Source organism: Triticum aestivum, chromosome 6B, assembly GCF_018294505.1.
Source record: "Triticum aestivum cultivar Chinese Spring chromosome 6B, IWGSC CS RefSeq v2.1, whole genome shotgun sequence".
Lineage (NCBI taxonomy): Eukaryota > Viridiplantae > Streptophyta > Magnoliopsida > Poales > Poaceae > Triticum > Triticum aestivum.
In genome coordinates, this window is record NC_057810.1 from 45,381,159 (window position 1) to 45,405,779 (window position 24,621).

A 24,621-nucleotide genomic window follows, 5' to 3' on the forward strand; every position below is an offset into this window, starting at 1 on the left:
TCAGTACGTCTACTTCCGTTCCTCACTGGCCTTCCTTTGTTCTTCGCCGGTCTTCCCCCGTTTGCAGCGGCACGATGTTGCAATCAGCTGCGCCGCTAACAAGTGAGGCACTAGGCAAGTTCTTTGGGCTCACGGGTCCGTGATGTATGTGTTGGATCATGATGTTTTCTAGATCTTAGTTTTCGATTATGTTACAAGTTATCCATCTTAACTCCTAGCACTTAGTTGACTGATTGTCGCTTTGTTAGATAGCCAGCTACATGGAATACTTAAATATCCGGCAATGAGAGGTTATTCTTTAGCAATGGAGATCCCGGAGGCACCTGATTCTAAATTTGTAGATTTTTTTCCGTGTTGTTGCCTCATGGGTTGTTGATGTTAGGACACATTAAAGTTTTTTTAGTAATTTATTATTGAAATATATCATTTATTCTTATTAAAATCCTTACTATTGTGTACCCAATAGTGTGTATAGCATCTGGAGGAGGGCACCCCTATTTCTCTTAACATGCTATTTTTTTGTCGCTTTTTTGAAAGGCACAATCATTTATTGTTACTACTGAATGCACACTTCTCACTCCCACAAACAAGTCATCGTAGAACATGAGGCCCATGGTCTTTGTTGGAATAGGCAGTGCCTATGAGGTGCTTAGGCACGCCTAGGTGCTAGGCAATGAACCAACGCCTCGCCTAGGGCATAAGTAGAAGTCTAGGCAGAGCAAGTAAGAAATTGTGTACCCAAGCAAGAAATCATGCCATATTGCACTAATATGCCAAAAGGGCCATATTCCAATCGTAGTAGCTTGTCGTTAACATACTTATATGCCCAAAATTAATAAATTCACATATAATAACCACATCTACATACTAATAGTAAAAAAATGCCTAGGCTGCGCCTAGGGCGCTTAAGCACCGCTTAGGCACTAGGCGAAGGCTAACCGCCTCGCTTACGCCTACCATCTTTTCCAACCTTGGCCAGGGTTATGCTTTCAAGTGATATTCTTTGACATCATTCTTATCAGTTATTTAGTATAATATCTTCATTGTTGTGTCTTTAGAAAAGTAGCAGATTTTGTTTTGATAACAGACAACCATGTAAAATTGATTGTTGTTTCGGCTTACCAAATTGTTGCTTTGCTCTAATGTAGGTGTATTTTGATGAGTTAGGACAAATTTCAATATTGATAGATAAAATAATATCTGATCCAAAGTGAACATTAAGTTTGTGTCAACCAAAATTAACCTTTTGAATTTGTTACCTCATGGCTTCTAGTTCCACTCTTCTGTTGTTATGGCCCATTATTAAACTGATGATGATTTTTAGAACAATTAGTTCCTATGCAACATTTGATACATCATATAATGGACGTAATCAATGTTTACTCATAATTCTTTGGTGCAAAAACAACCAATGCTATGTCTAAATAGGGATTTTTTTTCGCTAGGCCACATTTTCCTTAGATATCCCATTTTCCAAGTTGCTTTGAATTACTTGAAATGGTTTTAGGTATTAGGTACGTCGCTAAACTATGCTTGAGGGCTAATAATTTATTATACCCTCCGGCCATCCCGAGGTAACAAAGCAGCCAACCGGATCCACCCAGAATGCAAACCTCCCTCTGTAGTAACTTGTGGTAAAAATATTCATCTGTTTTACAACTAGAAACTAAGTGTATTACAATCAACCATAAACCCATAATTAAGCTGTAAAAGCGGCTACCACATTTACTACGAAATGCAAAGTGTATTACCATCTAGTTTAATGCCAGATTAAGTAGGAAACGAATCAAGTATTTTTTAGTACAGAACAATAGGCATAATACGGAATGAATAAAAAAATTAGTCCATGGGTTTGTTAGGCTGTCCGCACGTACGAGCACCGAGTAGCACCTGCATATGTAGTAAAAAGATTATTATTTTTTACTACATGTTACATATGACTTTATGACCGATAGTTTGCATAGATTTCACAGCAAAGAAATCAAAATATGTTACATGAGACATTACTACCAATTTCTGAACATGCATCTGAGTAATGAAGTTAACACTTTTTACTATATGTCACACGGGCTATCATTATCAATATATGACCATGCATATATAGTAATCAAGTTAACACTTTTTACTACATGCCAAATAGACTATTACGACCAAATGTGTGGAGGATCACGAGGATGGGTGTCGTGGTACTAAGGCTGACAGTAGAATAGGGGGTAGTTATGGAGAGGCAAGATCCTAGCTATGGAGTAGTTGTATACGCAAGTGATTTACGACTTCAGGCCCTTCTCGGAGGAAGTAACAGCCCTATGTCTCGGAGCCCGGAGGTGGTCGACTGGATTATATGCGTATGAGTTACAGGGGTGCCAACCCTTCTGCCAGTGGAGGGGGTGGCTTATATAGAGGACGCGAAGACCCCAGCCAGCCCACATAGCAGAGGGTTTAAAGTACATTAAGGCCTGGCGTTACTGGTAACGCCTTACATAAAGTGTCATCATGACCATAAAGACTACTTAATTACAGACCATTTGGATACAGAGTGGTCGAGTGAGTCTTCATGGTCGAGAGTCTTCATGGTCGAGTGTCTTCAAGTCTGTCGAGTGGAATCCCTCTAGGTCGTCTAGAAGACGATTTCTTCTAAAGATGCCCTTGGGGAGGGTACCTTGGACAGGTCCGTGACCCTACCCTAGGTACATGACTTCATCATTAGTCCCCGAACGGATCGAGGTTTGAGTGAGGAAGGAGTTGATAATCTTTCCGACCTGTTTTCTGGTGCTGTGAATGTGTCTTACTCCTTACTCCAGACCAATGGCTGTCTAGCGAGGGTGTCAACTTCTCTTAAAGTGGCCCTGATCCATTCTTCATATATGTCAAGTGAACTTTATGAACTTGGAGATTTCCGAGCGACGGATTGCAGGAGATCTTCCGTCTGACAAGTTGCTCTGCTGTTAGCGGATTTAGTGGGATCTGAATTTTGGCAAGTGCGCGAAGCGGAGAAGACCGCGGTACTCGAACGGGATAAGGCAGAGACGCCTCGATTTCCGTGCCGCCTTTTTCGCCACGTATCGCTCGCGCGACTGTTTCGGGATTTGACAGGATTGCCCGGGCCTACCAGTCAGCCACTCAGGAGAGACTCCATATAAGGCACCGGGCGAGGGTTTTTGAATAGTGCGCCCCATTTTCCCCTCCTTCGTCCTCAGATTCATCGGCTTCGCTCGCTACCTGCTCCGTGCTGCTGCTCTGTGCCTGCTTCCCCAGCAATAATGGTGAAGGAGAAGACGGCGGCCTTGGAGCGGGCGAAGAAGGCGACGACGACGGCGAAGGCGAAGGGGAGAGCGACCAGTCGGGCTGGATCCTCGTCGCGGTCCCGTCTGCCGCAAGGTTGGATGCAGGGGGGTTGGATCCACTCGACCATCACCCAGAAGGATCTTGATGATCTGGCCAACGAAGGGTTGATTGAGCACAGGGCGGCTAGGCTTCCGGGGACGGAGTGGCAGCCTCAGCCTCAGGAGGGTGAGTGTGTCCTTTTAGCCACCCATGTCGACCGTGGGTTTTCTCTGCCGCCGCATCTTTTCTTTCGGGGGTTTTTGAACTTCTTCGGGGCACAAATCCACCACTTCACTCCCAATTCCATTGCCTATCTCGCCGCTTTCGTGTCTTTGTGCGAAAACTTTTTGGGTTGTCGGCCGCACTAGGGCCTTTTCAAACACATATTCACCTGTCGCTCTCAGACGGTGAAAAAGGCTAATCCGAATGATGAGAGAACGCAAGTAATCAGGATGTGTGAGGGTCTTGGGGTCCAGATGAGGAGTAAGAGCGCTTTTCCAGCTATGACCCTTCCCGAGTCAGTTAGAGGGTGGTAGTCGACTTGGTTCTACTGCCAAGACCAGTCGACGCCAGGGCAGTCGACTGGGCTCCTTCCCTTCTCCATGAGTCGAGTGAACAAACCGTCTTCTCTGAAAGTGCTTCCAGAGGAGAAGGCTCAGGTAAAAATGTTGATGGAGCACGTAGTCCAGCTCATTCGCGACGGGGTCACTGGCATGGATCTCCTGGAGGTTTTCCTTCGACGGCGCATTCAGCCACTTCAATACTGAGGTCACCCGATGTGGTTGTATTCTGGTACCGAAGACACCACTCGGGTCCACCTAGAGGAGGTCGACGACGCCACACTGGAGAGGTGGATGACTGCCATCACAGGGAACAAAGATAACCCTCGTGGGGCCAGGAGGATCCCGCCACTCGACCAGTCTTATGATCCAGACAAGGTATGACCACTTGTCTCCGACTGTAATCACGCTTCGTCCATTCTGTTTTGTTGTAGATCAGTCGATTGACTTTTGTCTTGTTTGTTGTCTTTCAGGCTACCACTGAGTTGTATTCCATGCCCAACGGGGCGGAAGCACAGACCGAGGAGGAGGAAGGAAGTGGAGGTGAAAGTCAAGAGGAGTGGGAATCGGATGGTGATGAGGGTGATGAAGATGGTGAGGAAGAGGAGGAGGAAGTTGCGCCTCCCCATTCCGAAAGGAGATCCAAGCTTGCCCATGACCCTGCAGTCGAACATGGCAAGGGGACCGCGCCTGTTGTGCAGTCGACCAAGCGTCCTCGGACGACCTCTCTGGCGTCGACTGAGAAAGCGCCGAAGCAATCTCGAGTGGTGCCGTCAAAGCCGACGAAGGCCTTGCCGAAGATGAAGATGGCGATTCCCACTATTTCTGGGTAATGACGTAACTTGTGTCTTCTTGTTTCTCATGAATTTACTCTTGGTCGATTTGTTCGTTGACTGACTGATTTCTGGAACTGCAGTGCTGCAACTTCTGAGACCTCTACCAAACCTGAAGATCAAGAGATGGAGGATGCTGTTACTTCCAACCCTGGTATGACCTTTGTAGTTTCGTTTTCAGTCGACAGGATCTTTATTTTTAACTTCGAATCTTTTCTGTAGCTCCACCTAGTATCGTTTTCAGTCGACAGGATCTTGATGATGATGACAACGAACCACTGAGGCAGAGGAGGAATGGGAGAGCGTCTGCTGACAAGACAGCTCAGGTCGTATCAGCACCTGAGACGTTGGTTGCGGAGGGGGACAACGTCACTCGGGCTATCGTATCCTTTGCGGTGTCTCTGACGAGTGCTCGCCCTTCATCGTCGAGTGCTGATCAGCCTTCACTTTTCTCTACCCACCACGTCCCAGAAGACCAAGCAAGCGCTGCTAGAGAAGCCATACGCCAAGCGGGTGTTATGATGGAGCAAGTGAAGGCGATCCGAGATGCCAGTCAAGCAGCTTATGATGCCAGTTTAGCCCTTCAGAGCAATGTTCAGGTTGGTCGATCACTGCCTGTTCTATTAGGATATGATACCTGAGAACTTTTCTTTCTAAAAATCTTAGTATCTGTCGTACGCCCACTGGGTGTGTCAGTTGAATATCTGGATTGGTGGGGGCACGCCGAGTGCACCCACTGGGTGTAGTCCCCAAGGCTATGGTGGACTGCTGGCAGTCGACCATAGTCTTAATGCCTTGAACTTTTTCTCATTGCTTGTTTTACTCGATCGGGTCGATTGGAATCATAAACCGGTGGGGGCACACTGAGTGCACCCACTAGGTGTAGTCCCCGAGACTATGGTCGACTGCTGGCAGGCGACTACGGTCTGAAGAACACTTTTTTTTAAACTGTGACTAACTGTTGGTGGTTAGACTTTCTGTCTTTTTTGGTCGACTGATCGACTCTAGCTGATAGAACCAGTGGGGGCATGCTGAGTGCACCCACTGGGTGTAGTCCCCGAGACTACAGTTGAATTTTTAGATTCAAGTGTAGTCTTAGAAATACTATGCCTTTTCTCTTAGTCACTCGGAAGTGACCTATTTTTGATGTTTGTCGATTGATCCTTCACAGAAATCTTGCGAGCTTGCAGCTCATTATACTGAATTGGAGAACAAGCATATCCAGCTTGAACTTGATCTGAAGCTTGTCCAAGAGAACTTCACGAAGGCGAAGGAGGAGGCAAAAGGTATGTTTGGTGAGAACCTCGACGACTGCCTTTGTTCCTTGATTGCTCCCGAGCTTGATCTTACTGTTATTTTGCAGACAAACTAAGGGATTCTCTGAAGAAGAAGGATCTTGAACTCGATGAGGCGCGGAAAGCAACTTCAGAAAAGACCAAACTCGCAGAAGAAAAGCTGGCTTCCGTCAGTAAACTTGAAGAGGAGAATACCAATCTGAAAGCTGCTCTCGACATGGCTAACAAGTATGCCAGTCAACTGAAGAGTGACAAGTTGGCCTTGAGTGATAAGGCTAGTGAGCTGGCTGGAAAGAAGAACGACTTAGAGATTTATCTGGGGGGCTCACCAAGAAGTTGTTCCTCATGCTCGAATGTAACCCCTTATATCCGACTGGTAACATTGACTTATTGTAGAAATGTTGACTTATCCTTGGATCGTATCCGCAGAATTCTGCCAAAGCTTTGAAGAGGAGACTAGTCGAGTGGAGACTGGCTTGGATCCCATCAACTCTCCTGTGAAGGATGAAGCCGCCATGAACGTGCTCCGACTCGAGTCTCGCGTTGCCACTGTGGTCGACTATATTGCAAGGCTGAAGGTTGCAACGTCGCGCATCGACACGGTACTCTGGCCAAGAGAAACACTTCAGAACGACCTCGAGTCTCTGATGACTCGACTGAATGAAGTTCCAAGTCGAGTGCAACAATGGAAGAAGTCGTCTGCCAGGTGCGGTGCTGACGTTGCTCTATCTTTGGTCCGTCTTCACTGCAAGGATGCGCGAGAGGACAAGCTGGCAGCTCTCAAGGTGGCCAATACCAAGAAGCATGACTTCCGATCCTTCATGGAGACCTTCATCGCTGCTGCCACTCGGATCGCTGATGGAATTGACCTGGACGAGTTCGTTGCGCCTTCCAGCCCTCCACAGGAGGGATAAAAAACTTCTATGCTCGATGCTTTAAATTTGCTTCGGTATGCCGACTGGTTTTTCTAACCGATAAACTTTAACAGGCTTAGCGCCTGAGCACTTCTGGTTCCGTAAGACATTATCTGAACTTGGATTTGACGTTGAATATGTTTGCATCTGCCTCCGAATGAACATTGCCTTTTGCTTGGTCCATACTCTGTTGTTTGAAATGCTCTTTTGCAGGTAAGGATGAAGCACAGATTGCAATCGACTCGTGCCTCGACATACTTAGGCGAGCACTGGGTTCCAGCTAAGCCTCTGAGTGGGAGGTCTGCTCTCCACTCGGTAGGATTTTCAAAAACTTAGGCGAGCAACTGGGCTGCAGCTAAGCCCCCGAGTGGGAGGTCTGCTCTCCACTCGGTAGGATTGTCAAAAACTTAGGCGAGCACTGGGCTGCAGCTAAGCCCCCGAGTGGGAGGTCTGCTCTCCACTCGGTAGGATTTTCAAAAACTTAGGCGAGCAAGTGGGCTGTAGCTAAGCCCCCGAGTGGGAGGTCTGCTCTCCACTCGGTAGGATTTTCAAAAACTTAGGCGAGCACTGGGTTGCAGCTAAGCCCCCGAGTGGGAGGTCTGCTCTCCACTCGGTAGGATTTCCGTGGCGTTCCTCTGAAGAAGAAGGTAACAGTCGACCTGCACCTCATCCTCTTTGCGGGTCGCACGTTGTATTTGTGGCGTATCTCGGAAGGAGAGGGTAGCAGTCGACCTGCGCCTCGTCCTCCCTGCAGAGCGCATTTTGTATTTGTGGCGTAGCTCGGAAGGAGAGGGTAGCAGTCGACCTGCACCTCGTCCTCCTTGCGGCGTGCACGTTGTATTTGTGGCGTAGCTCGGAAGCAGAGGGTAGCAGTCGACCTGCACCTCGTCCTCCTTGCGGAGCGCATGTTGTGTTTGTACTTAGGTGAGCGCTATGCCGCAGCTAAGCCCCTGAGTGGGAGGCTGGCTCACCACTCGGCAGGATTTTGTTTAACTTAGGCGAGTACTTGGACTGCAGCTAAGCCTCCGAGTGGAAGGCTGGCATGCCACTCGGTAGGATTTCGTTTAACTTAGGCGAGTACTTGGACTGCAGCTAAGCCTCCGAGTGGAAGGCTGGCTTACCACTTGGTAGGATTTTGTTTAACTTAGGAGAAACGGATTCGCAGCTAAGCCCCCGAGTGGGAGGCTAGCTCACCACTCGGCAAGGATTTTTTTTATAGACTTAGGCGAAACGGATTCGCAGCTAAGCCACCCACTAGGGGACTGCTTTATGCAGACAAAGGTAACAACAATCACTGGGAAAATTATAAAGCTCTTGTCTTTGATAAATAAACTACAGAAGTACTTTTATTACAACTCATCCGAGTGAATACTTAAGTATAAAAGGGGCGGAGTAGCTCCGCGTTCCACGCTCGGGGCTCGTCAATCTGGTGCTCGACATTGTAAAGGCGGTATGCTCCATTGTGGAGAACCTTGGTGACGATGAAGGGACCTTCCCAAGTAGGAGCGAGCTTGTGTGGCTTCTGCTGATCCACTCGGAGAACCAAATCTCCCTCCTGGAAAGCTCGGCTCTTCACGTTTTTGGCATGGAAGCGATGCAAGTCCTGCTAATAAATGGTCGATCGGATCAAGGCCATCTCTCTTTCTTCTTCTAGAAGGTCGAATGCGTCCTGCCGGGCTTGCTCGGCTTCAGCTTCGGTGTAGAGTTCGACTCGGGGCACGTTGTGAAGCAGGTCACTCGGCAAGACTGCTTCAGCTCCGTAAACCAGGAAGAACGGAGTTCTCCCAGTCGACCGGTTGGGTGTGGTCCTTAATCCCCAAAGTACCAACGGAATTTCATCGACCCATGCGCCAGCTACGCGCTTGAGATCGCGCATCAATCGGGATTTCAACCCTTTGAGAATTAAGCCATTTGCTCGTTCTGCCTGTCTATTCGACTTGGGGTGAGCGACCGAAGCATAGTCGACTCGTGTACCCTGAGATGTGCAGAAGGCTCTGAATTCCTTAGAATCGAAGTTTGACCCATTGTCTGTGATGATGTTGTGTGGAACTCCATATCTGAATATCAACTCCCTGATGAAGCTGGCAGCAGTGCCGGCATCAAGATTTTTGATGGGTTTAGCCTCGATCCATTTGGTGAACTTGTCGACTGCTACCAGCACATGGGTGAAGCCGCTTCTGCCTGTTCTCAGTGGTCCAACCATGTCCAATCCCCATATAGCGAAAGGCCAGACGAGTGGAATGGTCTTCAAGGCTGAGGCGGGCTTATGTGACATATTGGAGTAAAATTGACATCCTTCACACTTGTCGACTATCTCCTTTGCCATTTCATTTGCTCTTGGCCAGTAAAATCCCGCTCGATATGCTTTAGCCACAATGGTCCGAGAGGACGCATGATGGCCACAGGTCCCCGAGTGGATATCGTCAAGGATTATCCGACCTTCTTCTGGCGTTACACACTTCTACCCTACTCCAGTCGCGCTTTCTCTGTACAACTGTCCCTTTATCACGGTAAAGGCCTTAGATCAGCGGAGGATCTGTCGAGCCTCTTCTTCGTCCTATGGGAGTTCTTTCTTCAAGATATACGCGGTGTACGGTACTGTCCGGTCGGGAGTGATGACCAATGCTTCCATGATCAAGTCGACCATCGCTGGAACATCTACTTCAGTCGGATCTGTAGCACTTTTTGGCTGCAGAGCTTCTTCGGTAAAAGGATCTTCCTTAACTGATGGAGTATGGATATGCTCCAAGAGCACATCACTGGGAATGGCTTCCCTCTTGGAACCTATCTTCGCCAAATCATCAGCCGCTTGATTTTTCAGTCGGGGTATATGATGGAGCTATAACCCCTCAAATTTCTTTTCAAGCTTCCTTACTGCATTGCAGTATCCAGTAATGGCTGGGCTTCTAACGTCCCACTCCTTCATCACCTAATTGACCACCAAATCTGAGTCGCCATAGACCATAAGGCGATGGAGGCCGAGTTAAATGGCCATGCGCAACCCATACAAAAGCGCCTCGTATTCTGCTTCATTGTTGGAGGAATCAAAATGAATCTGGAGCACATATCTGAGCTTATCTCCTCCGGGGGAAACCAATACAACCCCAGCACCGGAACCATTTAACATTTTAGATCCGTCAAAGAACATGGTCCAGTGCTCCGAGTGAACTTGAGTCGGCTGCTGTTGTTCAATCCACTCGGCGATGAAGTCTGCTATTGCTTGGGACTTAATGACTTTCTTTCCCTCAAACTTGATATCAAGGGGAAGGAGTTCAATCGCCCATTTCGCCACTTGACCAGTTGCATCTCTGTTGTGCAGAATCTCTAACAATGGGGCGTCGCTGACGACTGTAATGGAATGATCAGAGAAATAATGAGCAATCTTCTTCATGGTCATGTAGATCCCATACACGAGCTTCTGATAATGAGGGTATCTTTGCTTCGATGGGGTCAACACTTCAAAAAGATAATATACGGGGCGCTGAACTTTGAAGGCTTTCCCTTCTTCTTCCCGCTCGACCATAAGTATTGTACTGACAACTTGTCCTGTGGCTGCAATGTAAAGAAATAGAGGCTCTTTGCTGATTGGAGCGGCAAACACCAGCTGGGTGGAGAGCAGAGCTTTTAGCTCGGCAAATGCTGCATCGGCCTCTGGAGTCCACTCGAACTTGTCTGACTTCTTCATTAGTCGGTAAAGAGGCAATGCCTTTTCACTGAGGCGAGAGATGAATCGACTTAACGCGGCCAAGCATCTAGTAAGTTTCTGGACATCGTGCACACGCACAGGGCGTTTCATTCGGAGTATAGTGCCAATTTTTTCTGGGTTAGCGTCGATTCCTCTTTCGGAAACGAGAAAACCGAGTAACTTTCCACCAGGAACTCCGAATGTGCACTTTGATGGATTGAGCTTGATATCATACCTCCTGAGATTGGCAAACGTTTCAGCGAGGTCAGTCAACAGGTCGGAATCTTTCCGTGACATGACCACAATATCATCCATGTACGCTTCCACGTTCCGACTGATTTGAGTGAGTAAACACTTCTGAATCATCCTCATGAACGTGGCTCCGGCATTCTTGAGGCCGAATGGCATGGTGACATAGCAGAAGCACCCGAATGGAGTGATGAAAGCTGTTTTGATCTCATCGGGTCCATATAGACGGATCTGATGGTACCCGGAATAGGCGTCTAAAAAAGGCAATCTCTCACATCCCGCAGTCGAGTCGACAATTTGGTCGATGCGAGGGAGAGGAAAATGATCTTTCGGGCAGGCCCAATTGATATGTTTGAAATCAATACACATGCGAAGTGATTTGTCCTTCTTGGGGACCATGACAACATTGGCAAGCCACTCGGAGTGGTAAATCTCTCGGATAAACTCTGCTGCCAGGAGCCGAGCTACCTCTTCGCCAATGGCCTTTCTCTTCTGGATGGCGGACCGTCAAAGATGTTCTTTCACAGGTTTTATCTTTGGGTCGACTCGTAGGCGGTGCTCAGCCAGCCCCCTAGGAACACCCGGCATGTCAGCAGGCTTCCATGCAAAGATGTCCCAGTTCTCACGGAGGAACTGGATGAGCTCTTCTTCCTATTTGGAGTCGAGTGTTGTGTAGATATGAGTCGGAGCAGCATTGGGGTCGGTCGGGTGGATGTGAACCGGCTTGGTTTCACCAGACGACTGAAACGCTGATTCGGTAGCAGGTTTCTTGGCTCGCAACAAATCACTCGGATCTGCAGTTTTCTGATATTCCTGTAGTTCTACTACCGCCATCTGAGCATCGGCGATCTTTGAGCCTTTATGAAAGCACTCTTCTGCCTTTTTCTGATTGCCAGTGATGGTGATCACCCCTTTGGGACTAGGCATCTTCAATTTGAGGTACACGTAACATGGTCGGGCCATGAATCGTGCGTAGGCTGGCCTACCTAAAATGGCGTGATAAGCACTCTGGAAATCCACAACTTCAAATGTTAACTTTTCTTTGCGAAAATGCTTCGAATCGCCGAAGACCACATCCAGAGCTATTTGGCCAAGTGACTCAGCCTTCTTACCAGGTATGACTCCATGGAAACTCATGTTGCTAGAACTGAGTCTGGACATCAGAATGCCCATTCCCTTTAGCGTCTCTGTATACAGTATATTCAATCCACTACCACCATCCATCAGTACCTTAGTCAGTCGAGTGCCTTCGACGACAGAGTCGACCACCAACGCTTGCCTCCCAGGGGTGGCTATGTGCATCAGATGATCGGACTGGTCGAATGTGATGACAGTCTGAGACCATTTCAGATAACTGGGCGTTGCCGGAGCAACCATATTCACCTCGCGGTTGATAACTTTCAGTCGACTTTTGCTCTCAACATCAGCAAAAATCATCAGAGTGGAATTGACATGGGGTTATTCTTCATCACTGCCATATTTGTTCTCAGCCTTGTCTGACTCCTTCTCCTTGTACTTGGGTTGTTTTCCTTGAAACTGCTGGATTAAGAGCCGGCACTGGCGAGTGGTATGTTTTGGGTAAATGAAGTTACCCTCCCCATCTTTCTTTGTGTGGATATGGCATGGCAAATCCATCACGTCGTTTCCTTCCTTGTCTTTCACCTTCTTGGGGTTCCAGAATCCTTTGGGTTTCCCTTTAAACTTGCCCTGAGTCATGGCTAAGGCTTCTCCAGGAGCAGCGGGTTCGGCTTTTCGCTTCTGCTTCCGAATGGAGTTTCCTTTTTCCGACTGGCTTGGCTTGTATTTGCCACTCCGGAGTCGATCCTCTTCTTCACCATTGGCATATTTGGTGGCGATCTCCATCGTTCGACTCAGGGTCATGTCTCCGGTCCGACCAAACTTCAAACTCAACTCTCTGTTCTTAACGCCTTCCTTGAAGGCACATACTGCTTGGTGATCAGATACATTTTCCACTGTATGATGCAATGTGATCCACCTCTGGATGTAATCTCTCAAGGTCTCATTCGACTTTTGCACGCAAACTTGCAGCTCGGTCAAACCTGCTGGTCGCTTGCAAGTTCCTTCGAATGTCCTGACAAACACTCGGGCAAGATCTTCCCAAGTGTAAATGCTACTAGGCGCCAATTGATACAGCCAGGCTCTGGCCGAGCCCCCCAGCATGAGCGGTAGGTGTTTCATGGCCACTCCATCATTGCCACCGCCAATCTGAACAGCCACTCGGTAGTCCTCAAGCCAAGTATCGGGCTTGGACTCACCGGTGAACTTACTCACCCCAGTCGCCAACCTGAAGTTGGGAGGGATCACTGCGGCCCTGATGGCTCTGCTAAAACACTCTGGTCCTGAAACATGAACCATGCTGCTGGTGGGCGCTTCTCTGTCATGGCCTTCATGGTGAGCTCTGTTTCGGTCGACGAGACCTTGCACGATAATGGATCTCGCGTCAAAGCATGGTTCCCTGGGGTCGACCGGAACTCTTCGACCAACACTGTGCTGGCGTCTGTCATCTTGTTGCCGAGGGGCGTAAGACCGACCCCTTGGGGGAGGAGTGGGCACTCGACGCCGATCATCGCGATCGAATCGGTCATCATATGGATCACGTCGACCTCCACGTCCCTCACTCCACGGAGGCGATCTTTGGCTATGAGCCGACTGAACAGTATTCGCAGCGACGGATTGACTGTGAATCCTATTGCGCGACTGCGATACAACTTAATTCTGATCTCCCGCTACCCGGAGAAAATCCCTAATCTGCATCAAGCCTCTGCCAGCCTCTGATTGAGAGGGCTGAATCGACTCAGCTATCCGGGCTGCACCTGCTAGATTCTGAATTGGGGTTCGGTATACCTGAGTTGTCGGCGGAAAGAGTTGACGTCGACTGGAGTCTGGAACTCGTTGCCACGCACGCTCGTCGAGTGCTCGCTGGAGGTTCTCCAATCGAGTGCACTCAGCCAAGTTGGCTAAACGCGCATCCTCCAAGGCACGAGCCTCGGGGGTTTCTCCTACGACGGGAGTACGCAGAGCATAAATGTTCCGGCGGTGAAGCTCTTCGCTTTGCAGAGAAGTGACTGGCTCGGGTTGATACTCCTTGTGGACCTGAGCGGGGTCACCTCTGCCGTCTGCTCCGTCGGTGCGAGGGAAGCTGGGAAGACTACGAGGCCCATTGACCATCAGGACCTCCGCCGCTGGATCACTGCTATCGCATTTGGATGCAGTCTCTACGAAGCCAGTCGACAGATCGAACAGGTCGTAGAGAGATTCGTCGGGCTCGATCGCCGCGACATGGGTAGTGGCCGTGTCTCAGTCACCGCTGAATCCTCGACCGACCAGAATGCTTGCCCTGGCAGGAGACAGGGAGCGAGGACGACGCATGAGTCGACCGATACAGGGCCGATGGTTGCCACCGCAGGACGCCGCGGACACAGGCACGAAAGTGTGTTGCCCCGTGGACGAGAAGCGCGTCGATGTCGAGTGGGGCCTCCTGGAGCCAAGCGGAGTTGTCGGTGATGAACGTGAGTGCGCCGAGACGGATCTCGCGGCCTTGGACCAGAACTCTGCCAGAAACCATGATGAAAGCGATCGGAACAATTGCAACTTCTCCAATAAGCCGCTAAGACACCTGCCCCATGGTGGGCGCCAACTGTCGTGGTACTAAGGTTGATAGTAGAATAGGGGGTAGGTATGGAGAGGCAAGATTTTAGCTATGGAGTAGTTGTATACGCAAGTGATTTACAAGTTCAGGCCCTTCTCGGTGGAAGTAACAGCCCTACGTCTCGGAGCCCGAAGGCGGTCAACTGGATTATATGCGTATGAGTTACAGGGGTGCCAACCCTTCTGCCAGTGGAGGGGCTGGCTTATATAGAGGACGCCAAGACCCCAGCCAGCCCACGTAGCAGAGGGTTTAAAGTACATTTACTGGTAACGCCTTACATAAAGTGTCATCATGACCATAAAGACTACTTAATTACAGACCGTTTGGATACAGAGTGGTCGACTGAGTCTTCATGGTCGAGTGTCTTCAAGTCCGTCAAGTGGAATCCCTCTAGGTCGACTGGAAGACGATTTCTTCTAAAGATGCCCTTGGGGAGGGTACCTTGGACAGGTCCGTGACCCTACCCTAGGTACATGACTTCATCAATGAGCCCATGTTTTCTGGTTGATTGGGTGCACAATATGGTTGGAGTGCAGAATAAGGATTTTGTGCTCAGGTGCAGTTTTGGGCCACAATATAGTAAAACTAGCAAATATATATATATATATATATATATATATATATATATATATATATATATATATGATTTACAACCACATTATTTCAAACATCATGGATAATGGTGTAACTCAGATGACATTATTCACATTAAAATGTTGTTGTCTCTTGTGGGATCATCTGGAACACTCTCTTGATATCTAGCTATAGCCTACATGTATGAGTGGATATACATACGTGTGGGTCTTTAATTTCATCCAAACCCGTACACACACCCAACACATAGACTCAACCCAACACTACCCCTCAACTTCTCAAAAAAACACTCCACTCAGATGGGTGATAAGTATCTATTATTATAATCTTGTTACACGCTAAGTTATATTACTTGAGTCCTAACCCTTAGTTAGACAATATACTACATGATTCCCCAAGCTTATATGATTTAATTGTACTAGCATACATTCTGGTGCGTTGCAATGGGAGAAAAAATATGTCCCTAGCCCAATGAGCATGGCTCAAGACTCCCACGAGGCTACATCCTCTATTTCAATATGGCGCCCTGCCCATGTCACTTATTCTCCTTATTTCCACCCTCACTGATAGTGAGCATGGTGTCCACCCTATCACAATATATATGATGGTCATTCCCAAGGCGATGATCTCGGGCACCGCATGGCTCACCTTCATTGAACAACACCAGTGAAACAGAATGTTTGGAACATCTTTCAATTTGTTAAAATACTAGCTTAAATATCATGGAGCACTAAGCAAAAGAATTTCCCATTGAACTATTACCCACAAAAGTTTCTTCTAAATTTATGTGGCTTCCTTCTATTTTTATCTTGGGTATGAGTGAAAATATTCAGTGTCAAAACAAACAAAGAAATAAGAGCAAAAAAAGAGAGTATTACTAAATTTCATGCACGCCAAATGAAACTGAAGAAGCAATATGCCCTTTAGTCATATACGCACAAAGGGATAGAGCCATTTGGAAAATGTTTGAATTATAAGCATCCACTTGTATGTTGTGCCACTTACAATGATATGTTCTACCAATTAGTCCACAATGTATTCACTAATTCTGGGAGCATGTTTCATCTGAATGGATTTGTTTCTTTGTTTCTGAAGAGAGAATTCATAACTCGTAAATCGAACACCATTGAGCCCACCTATGAAAGACTGGCTCATCAATATGTAGAGAACCCTCCCTCTTTTCAATATCCTCTAGCAACAAAACAAACACTGTAAGATGCAACCAAATCAACTATAAGATCTGGAGAATAAAACACAAGCACATGTAGGATGGATTAAGAGCCAATGGTGAAGTTTTCATTAAATTCTAAAATCATCAATAACAGATCAAAAGCAGATCATGAAACATAAAAACCATCAATGAACTCCACAAGTCCACCTCGTCGTTGGTTCTATGAACCTTAACCTCAGTGGCAAGAGGCCCGTGCCACACACACGATAGTGGCCTATAACATCTTCCTTGTTAGGGCACAACCACTGGGACTGGTCTGAGCGAGAAGATGGCACCCTAATATGGAACTACGCTAGCACATCTCCAGCACACTCACCGTGGACCCCTTCCATGAGGTGAGGCTTGCAAGCTTCCTAGTCTGTCTCCTTCATCTCCTGCCAGTACCTCCACCGCAACTGACTTTTGTTCAAGTCTATTTTCCTTTTCCTGCTCAAATATTCCTTGTATCATTTTTGAGAGGGAAATAGTGGAAAGATGCTACTACGCTTCTAGAAATTATTCTGGTGGAAAATGTATAATGGAGAGAGGGTAGCGAGAGCTACCTTATAAAGTATGTAAGCACTCTTGCATTCCCTCTTTGAGTCTAGGTTTTGCTCTACATGTATCATTAGCAAACTATTATTTGAATATGCTAAAACATTCAGGAATGGTAGATGTGTTACCATCAAATATGATCATGCTATAGTGATTCCATTAGCTCTAGCATACAAGAAACGGTCCCAAAGAAGCCTTTCTTTTTGTTCCTGGTTTTACTTTCTTCTAACATAGACACGACTTGCGTGCATAAATGCCACTCTTGTTTCAACATCCACCAAAAGTTTTGGCTAAAGTCACATACAAAAGTAAGCGTGTTGCAGTCCTTCCTTAGAATATTTCTGTTATAGATCGTGTCAAGTAAAAGCCAGAAAAGAGCATATGTTTATGTTCACAATATGGCTTCGATATCCATGACATAGGGGTGGGAGAAGGAGCATGATTGGTTATAGTCTTGTAAAAAAATTACTGTAAAAAAAGAACCTTGCCCATAGTGAATTTCTAGGAGCCATCATCATCAAAATAGCTTAATTTATTAAGAATAATGACAAGGTTATTGCATTGGGCGTATGCCATGGATGATAGGGACGAAAAATATCATATATAGATTCATAGGTTAAGGCCTTCTGAATGGTGTTCTCCTCGTCAATAGTAAAATAATGCAATTGGGTGGATTTAGATTGCATAGGATGATCAGACCATGTGTGCTACCAAAACCAAACAGTGTCACATCTTTCAAAATCACATTTAGCCAAAGACTAAAATTGGTTCTATGGAGACATAAATTCTATCCACCAAAAGTAGCAATGCCAACCAAAGTGTTGTGGGGCATACATGTTAGAGTAATGAGCTTGCAAGACAGAGTTCATCCAAGGGATGATCTTTTTGTTAGGAACTTCATCAGTAGAGTAGAATTCTGCACTCTCAGATGAAGTACCTCTACACCACATGACTCGGACCTACACGCAAGACCTCATTTGGTAAGACCTTTACCCACCTAACAATATCTTTGCCTACATACAAGATCACATTTTTATCACTATCTTACTGCAGGTCTGAAGCATAATTGATTGCTTTTCTCAAGTTAAAATTAATATAATTTGTCTCTATATGACAACACATGCATATCTTGGATTCACCAGATTTAATGATAATGTGATGTACATAATATACCAAATATTTAGTTGTTTTGAATGGTGGACGCTCGAATCATGTTGTTTCTGATTAAAGGAATTCCATGTGTACTCTTTGAAGTGTGGAAAAATTCAAGATATTGTCTGTCTGAAAACCATAGAGATCAAAGGAAGAGTGAAATCGGGGGATTTTAAAAATCTCCTTAAGGATCTTCGTCACTCTCAAAATTGTTCACTAATCGTAAGATCACTTTCTTATATTATAGAACATTCATCCTTGTTCTTATGATTTGACATCTCCCCTTTTAGGATTAATTTACTTTTATGCTGAAATGAGTTTAAAATTGTATTTGATATACCTAGAAAACTGTGTCTTTTGTAGCGTTAGTTTGCTTTCATCATAAGTTTTAATAATTACTAAAACATCAAAAAAATAAGTATGAACTGATTTTTACTTGCAACCAATATCTTATTAGGTGATTTGCCTGTTGTTGAATGTCCAGTCTTCGAGAAATGGCTTAGAGGGAATGAAACAGGTAAGATTAACACTTGATTTTTCATTTATAGTCTTTAGAAGGTATGGACATTTAGAATATTATATTAAGCTATTTATGACACTGATGCAGGTTGCAAAGATGTTAAAAGTCAACAAAAGAATTGGTTTAGGAACAACAAAAGATGGTTTATATATTTATGTATGTCCTTGACACAAGGTCATAATAATTGTCCTTCCAAAATATGGTTTCTGGAAAGATGCGTCAACATTCGATACAAACCAAGATTCATTAATCGGTTTTGTTGTACGGGACCAAAAGACACGAGTAAACACAAGCAATGGAGAGGTAACTATTGTGAAAGTACAAGAAATCGGGGGCACTCGTGTGGAATCACAAGAAGTGATATGCGGTAAGCTTGTATTATCTATTAGTCCACAAGCATGGAAGTCTTATTCTCACGATTTCCTCCTCTAGTACTTGTTGATCATGGACGTCATCCTTCTCTTTTTTCATATCAACAATCATACCATCTTCATCCTCTTCATGCACCAGTAAATGATGGCCTATATTTTTGGCGTCCTCCTCTGGTACTAGCAGAGCAAGGCTCATATTGTCTGAATCCTCTACCTGGCCTACTAGGTCACGACTTCCAAGCTCGGCATCCTCCTCTTGAACCACCAGGTCAAGGATTACATCCTCGACATCCTCCTCAATCCTCATGCACCAGACTGCCAATACATCTTTCATCAGCTTCCTCCTTGTACAAGAGGTCAAGGCTTCATTACCCATCGTGTTCCCAATTTTGCACTAGAATATTTCAATCCCTTAACATACCATGGAAACTACAGTGGTATTTCCCATAGCCAGCAACATTGGATGTTTTGCGAATGGCTTGAGACTGACTATGTTATTGCAGGTTCACAACACTTGAGGCCACCTAGCAGTTTTGCTCCTGGTCATTTGTGGCATAGAATGTCGTGCCCAAGGTCCGAGAATAATCATCCTAGTTTTGAAAGATCAGAAGGCTTCTATGGCTATAGCACCACATATTACTCTAGATTCAAAAATGGGCCAGGTAGCAGGCCTCCCAACTCAAGTCATTGATGAAATTGCAGCCTTGTCCCAAGAAACATTCTGAATGATTTACCTTAGACTGTTGTATTCAGATCTATAAGGAAGGCACCATGACATGGGTTCTTATTTCTATTACCAATCGGACCAATTAATCCCAATATCCGTAGAACATAATTCCCGATGTGTACAATGATGCATATGAAATTTCCTAATCTCATGATAGCATGCATGTTTGCCAGGCACAACTATGTTCCAACCTTCATTGCTACATGTATCTTCACATTTGGTGACTGATGAAGTTATTATCTATTTTTCTGGATAGTCACTCATGTTTTTGCTAGATTGAGTTATGCGTTAGTTTAATATTTCACATCGAGTCCAGTAGATGTTCACTTTCATACTTAAGCTATTGCTAATTGTCATGTACAAAAATAACTAATCTCCCTCAAAGAATTCTTAGTATGTTTCATTCATTCACTATAAATCATTAACTATTTCTAGAATTGTCGATACTGACAAAAAAATTACAAAAATGGTCAATGCCAAATTAATTGAAGCAAATGTCAAGTGTGTTAAGTCCACTTTCAATAGTATATGAGTCAATTTATCCTACCAAAACTGTCTCTTTAGTATTGATGCCCATGCAAAATATAACTAATATCTCAGAATATAATTGACATCATTTTACCATGACTCTCATGTACAAAAAATCATATGGACATAAACAGATTCAAAACACAATTAAAAAACGTTTATCATTTCAAGTTCTTTTAATTAGTATATTACACAAAAGTAAGGTAAAAATATATGGAAAACACACATTCTTTTATAATGAGAATAATAGTAACCTAATACAACATTGTAATTTCATAATAAGTTAACAATGGATAATGATGATCCCCGTGCATCAAACATGCCTATGACAAAACTATGTTCGCGAAAGGCGCATATTTGAAAATGTGATCAGATTTGGATGAAATTTTTTTGGATTAACCAGATTAATGATAATATGGTGCACATAATATACCAAATATTTAGTTGTTTTGAATGGTGGATGTTCGAATCATGTTGTTTCTGATTATAGGAATTCCATGTGTACTCTTTGCAGTGGGGAAAAATTCAAGATATTGTCTGTCTGAAAACCATAGAGATCAAAGGAAGAGTGAAATGGGGGAATTTTAAAAATCTCCTTAAGGATCTTCGTCACTCTCAAAAAATTTCAATAATGGTAAGATCACTTTCTTACAATATAGAGCATTCATCCTTGTTCTTATGATTTAACATCTCCCCTTTTAGGATTAATTTACTTTTGTGCTGAAATGAGTTTGAAATTGTATTCGATATACCTAGATAACTATGTCTTTTTTAGCGTCAGTTTGCTTTCATCATAAGTTTTAATAATTACTAAAACATCACAAAAATAAGTATGAACTGATTTTTACTTGCAACCAATATCGTATTAGGTAACTTGCCTCTTGTTGAATGTTCAGTCTTCGAGAAATGGCTTAGAGGGAATGAAACAGGTAAGATTGACACTTGATTTTTCATTTGTAGTCTTTAGAAGGTATGGACATTTAGAATATTATGTTAAGCTATTTATGACACTGATGCATGTTGCAAAGATGTTAAAATTGAACAAAAGAATTGGTTTAGCAACAACTAAAGATGGGTTATATATTTATGTATGTCCTGGACACAAGGTTATAATAATAGTCCTTGCAAAATATGGTTTCTGGAAAGGTGCGTCAACATTTGATACAAACCAAGATTCAGACCAAAAGTCACGAGTAAACACAAACAATGGAGAGGTAAGTATTGTGAAAGTACAAGAAATCGGGAGCACTCGTGTGGAATCACAAGAAGTGATATGCGGTAAGCTTGTATTATCTATTAGGTCACGACTTCCATGCTCGGCATCCTCCTCTTGAACCACCAGGTCAAGGATTACATCCTCGACATCCTCCTCAATCCTCATGCACCAGACTGTCAATACATCTTTCATCATCTTCCTCCTTGTCCAAGAGTTCAAGGCTTCATTACCCATCGTGCTCCCAATTTTGCAATAGAATATTTCAATCCCTTAACAGACCATGGAAACAACAGTGGTATTTCCCATAGCCAGCAACATTGGGTGTTTTGCGAATGGCTTGAGACTGACTATGTTATTGCAGGTTCACAACACATGAGGCCACCTAGCAGTTTTGCTCCTGGTCATTTGTGGCATAGAATGTCGTGCCCAAGGTCCGAGAATAATCATCCTAGTTTTGAAAGATCAGAAGGCTTCTCTGGCAATAGCACCACATATTACTCTAGATTCAAAAATGGGCCAAGTAGCGCGCCTCCCAACTCAAGTCATTGATGAAATTGCAGCCTTGTCCCAAGAAACATTCTGAATGATTTACCTTAGATTGTTGTATTCAGAACTATAAGGAAGACACCATGACATGGGTTCTTCTTTATATTTCCAATCGGACCAATTAATCCCAATATCCGTAGAACATAATTCCCGATGTGTACAATGATGCATATGAAATTTCCTAATCTCATGATAGCATGCATGTTTGCCAGGCACAACTATGTTCCAACCTTCATTGCTACATGTATCTTCACATTTGGTGACTGATGAAGTTATTATCTATTTTTCTGGATAGTCACTCATGTTTTAGCTAGATTGAGTTATCTGTTAGTTTAATATTTCACATCGAGTCCAGTAGATGTTCACTTTCATACTTGAGCTATTGCTAATTGTCATGTACAAAGATAACTAATCTCCCTCAAAGAATTCTTGGTATGTTTCATTCATTCACTATAAATCATTAACTATTTCTAGAATTGTCGATACTGACAAAAAAATTACAAAAATGGTCAATGCCAAATTAATTGAAGCAAATGTCAAGTGTGTTAAGTCCAGTTTCAATAGTATATGAGTCAATTTATCATACCAAAACCGTCTCTTGAGTATTGATGCCCATGCAAAATATAACTAATATCTCAGAATATAATTGACATCATTTTACCATGACTTTCATGTACTAAAAATCATATGTACATAAACAGATTCAAAACACAATTAGAAAACTTTTATAATTTCAAGTTCTTTTAATTAGTATATTACACAAAAATAAGGTAAAAATATATGGAAAACACACATTATTTTATAACGAGAATAATAGTAACCTAATACAACATTGTAATTTCATAATAGGTTAACAATGGATAATGATGATCCCCGTGCATCAAACATGCCTATGACAAAACTATTTGAAAATGTGATCAGATTTGGATGAAAGTTTTTTGGATTAACCAGATTAATGATAATGTGATGTACATAATATACCAAATATTTAGTTGTTTTGAATGTTGGATGTTCGAATCATGTTGTTTCTGATTATAGGAATTCCATGTGTACTCTTTGCAATGGGGAAAAATTCAAGATATTGTCTGTCTGAAAACCATAGAGATCAAAGGAAGAGTGAAATGGGGGGATTTTAAAAATCTCCTTAAGGATCTTCGTCACTCTCAAAAAATTTCAATAATGGTAAGATCACTTTCTTACAATAAAGAACATTCATCCTTGTTCTTATGATTTAACATCTCCCCTGTTAGGATTAATTTACTTTTGTGCTGAAATGAGTTTGAAATTGTATTTGATATACCTAGATAACTATGTCTTTTTTAGCGTCGGTTTGCTTTCATCATAAGTTTTAATAATGACTAAAACATCACAAAAATAAGTATGAACTGATTTTTACTTGCAACCAATATCGTATTAGGTGACTTGCAGCCAGCAACATTGGGTGTTTTGCGAATGGCTTGAGACTGACTATGTTATTCCAGGTTCACAACACTTGAGGCCACCTAGCAGTTTTGCTCCTGGTCATTTGTGGCATAGAATGTCGTGCCCAAGGTCCGAGAATAATTATCCTAGTTTTGAAAGATCAGAAGGCTTCTCTGGCTATAGCACCACATATTACTCTAGATTCAAAAATGGGCCAGGTAGCGTGCCTCCCAACTCAAGTCATTGATGAAATTGCAGCCTTGTCCCAAGAAACATTCTGAATGATTTACCTTAGACTGTTGTATTCAGAACTATAAGGAAGTGTGACGCCCGGATAATTAGGCTACAGTAAACCCCGTTAATGATGCCCCGTCACCTCCGTCACAGTAGATGATCTTGGGTTAGTTCAAAAACCGATCCAAATTCAAATTTGAAAATCAAGTTAAACATCAAAAGTTTTCAAACGTTAAAACTAAAATGTTCGGTTTGCGGATAATAATCCATAAATTATTTTGGTGAAGTAACCACACTTTTACAAAATGTTTAAATATTTTGAAATAAATAAAACAGTAGCGGAAACAGATAATTAAATGCCCTTTTCAATTAATAAAATATTAAGCTAATTTATTTAATTGCCCGAACTAATGGGGCAGTGACATATTTGTGAAACTAAATTAGGAACTAGTTTTATATCTTATCTAAACTATAACAATGTGAAACTAAAATAATACAGAAAAGAATAAATAAAAACAAAACAAAATAAAACAACAGGAGAAGAACACTCCCTGGGCCGTTTGGCCCACGTGGCCACTAGCAGGCCGGCCCACCCACTACCCTCGGCCTACATACCCCGGTCCAACCACCCCGCAAACCCTAACCCCCCCACTCGCCCCACTCCCTCCCCCGATTCCCCTGGATCGGGATCGAACCCTCTCCCCTCGTCTCCCTCCCAGCGCCGCCTTCCCCACCGCACCCACGCGACGCCCACTAGGGGGGGGGGCTCAACCCCCGCGTGACCTGCACGACCGTCGGCCCCGTCCCGAGTGGATCTAGATCGGGGGCAACTGACGCCCCCGACCCGTCGTGCGCCGTCACCGCCACCACCTCCGACACCGCTGGACCGCCGCCGGAGCCCCCCTCACCGTCTTCGCCGGATCGGCCGCCGCCCCGTCGCCCTCGACTCCTCCCCGCTGGACTGCCTCCTCCCGGACTCGCATCACTGAGCCTCGTCGCCTCTTCCCTCCTCGCAC

General features: G+C 44.4%; 2 pseudogenes; both read left to right on the top strand.

The window, feature by feature from the left end:
- The first annotated feature begins 74 nt into the window (after window positions 1–74).
- LOC123138759 (uncharacterized) lies at window positions 75–19,623 on the top strand (annotated as a pseudogene).
- An 80-nt stretch (window positions 19,624–19,703) lies between these two features.
- LOC123138760 (uncharacterized) lies at window positions 19,704–23,618 on the top strand (annotated as a pseudogene).
- The last annotated feature ends 1,003 nt before the right edge of the window (window positions 23,619–24,621 follow it).